Source organism: Palaemon carinicauda, chromosome 2 (genome assembly GCF_036898095.1).
Source record: "Palaemon carinicauda isolate YSFRI2023 chromosome 2, ASM3689809v2, whole genome shotgun sequence".
Lineage (NCBI taxonomy): Eukaryota > Metazoa > Arthropoda > Malacostraca > Decapoda > Palaemonidae > Palaemon > Palaemon carinicauda.
This window is the reverse complement of record NC_090726.1, coordinates 37,766,959-37,769,458: the sequence shown is the minus strand read 5'-3', so window position 1 is coordinate 37,769,458 and position 2,500 is coordinate 37,766,959.

Below are 2,500 nucleotides of genomic sequence, written 5' to 3'. Positions count from 1 at the left end.
TCCCATATATGCATATGATTAGCACCCAAGCCTAGGACCAAAGAGGGCTAGGCAATGGCTTCTGATGACTCAGCAGATAGACCTATAGGCTCCCTCAACACCCCTCTTATAATAATAATAATAATAATAATAATAATAATAATAATAATAATAATAATAATAATAATAATAATAATATATTTATAAGTTTTTGTAACGAATAAAAGTATTGATAATTATCACGCTGAAAAGTAGAATGCACCGAGAGAAGACGGTTTCTATAATCCCAATATACGAGCAAATATTCATATGCATGAAAGCAAGCCATTAGCTTCAAACGCGCAAGCATGCAAATGCTAAAGAGGTAGAGACTTACGTAAAACTTATGCATTAATGAGAGAAAAACGGTAAAAATAAACCTTTAATTGCAGCGAGAAAATCCTCTTCAGTAAGACCCAACACTGGAATGAATTTCCTTTTATTCTCGTGGGTAGTGTTGCCAGATGGGTTAGTGTAAAAATCCCCAAAACTCCTGATGAAAAATCCCCAAAACAACCCAAAAAATCCTTATTTTCACAAATATATTCTCTTCTAATCATGTACTGTAGGCTTTACTAATATAGAAATTACTCACTATAATTCATATAAGCGCAAGCAAACTAATTACAACAATATAAAGGTTTACTCATCTTCGTTACTTCTTCACAGACACTTGTACGGAATATCCCCATCAGACACCCAAAAGCCTCAAATCCAGGTATAAATCCCCAGATCTAGGGATAAATCCCCAGAGCTGGCAACACTGCTCGTGGGTTTGATACTTAGCATTCCAAATGAGCATGATTACCTCGTGGAAGAGCATTTCACCTTTAGTATTAGAAACTGAATGGGTTTGTTCAAGTTGTCCACTTTTGAATGGATTCATAAAAGTTTATATAAAATTTAAACCTAAAGCGAAAAAAAGGTTGATAAAAATGGTGAATGAACGAGAGTGTTTCTACATTGATGGCTATAAAAAAGGAGAATGAACTAGAGTATTCCAACAATGATTGCTTGTAAAGGTTTATATAGAGCTTACCAAAAGCGAAAAGGTTGTTGGTAATAAAAGAAGAATACAAGACAGTATATCTACAATGATGGTTTATAAAACATAAACCTAAAACGAAAAAGTTTGATAGAAATGGAGAATGAACGAGAGTATCTCAACAATAATTGCTTTGGAAGTTTATATAAAAATTAAACCTAAAGCGAAAAGTTTGTTGGTAATAAAAGAAGAATGCATGAGAGAATATCTACAATGATGACTTCTAAAACTTAAACCAAAAGCGAAAAATGTTGATAAAAATGGTGAATGAACGAGAGTGTTTCTACATTGATGGCTATAAAAAAGGAGAATGAACTGGAGTGTTTCAACGATGATGAATTTGAAAAGCTTATATAAAACTTAAACCTAAAACGAAAAATGTTGATAAAAATGGTGAATGAACAAGAGTGTCTCAACAATGATTGCTTGTAAAGTTTATATAAAACTTACCAAAAAGCGAAACAGGTTTTTGGTACTGAAAGAAGAAAGCGTGATAGTATATTTACAATGATGCTTATAAAACTCAAACTTAAAACGAAAAGGTTGATAAAAATGGCGAATGAACGAGAGTATTCCAACGATGATTGCTTGTAAAGTTTATGTTAAATTTACCAAAAGCAAAACAGGTTTTTGGTAATAAAGAGGAATGCATGATAGTATGATTACAATGATAGCTTATAAAACTTGAACCTAAAACGAAAAATGTTGATAAAAAAGGAGAAAGAACGAGAGTATCTCAACAATGATGGCTTTGAAAGTTTATATAAAACTTAAACCTAAAGCAAGAATGTTGTTGATTACAAAAGGAAAATAAACGAAAATATTTCAACAATGATGGCTTTGAAAATATATATAAAACTTAAACCTAATCGAAAAAGGGTGTTGATAAAAAAGTAAATAAGCGAAAGTATTGAAACAATGATGGCATTAATTGTTATAATAATTTTGATGGTGATAACATCCAGATTACATTAAAAGGAGGCTAAAAACACTTAGAATCACATTACGTGGATGTGAAATTATGATAGGTAAAGCTGAGATTATTTTTCGTAATGGAAATAATGTACAGCATACCCAAATTACTGAGCTGACAGCAACTTCTATTATTATTATTATTATTATTATTATTATTATTATTATTATTATTATTATTATTATTATTATTACTTGCTAAGCTACAACCCTAGTTGGAAAAGCAGGATGCTATAAGGCCAGAGGCCCCAACAGGGAAAATAGCTCAGTGAGGAAAGAAAAAAGGAAAATAAAATATTTCAGGAAGAGTAACAACATTAAAATAAATATTTCCTATGTAAACTATAAAAAAATTAACAAAACAATAAGAAAAGAAATAAGAGAGAAGAGTGTGCTCGAGTGTACCCTTAAACAAGAGAACTCTAAACCAAGGCAGTGGAAGACCATGGAACAGAGGTTATGGCA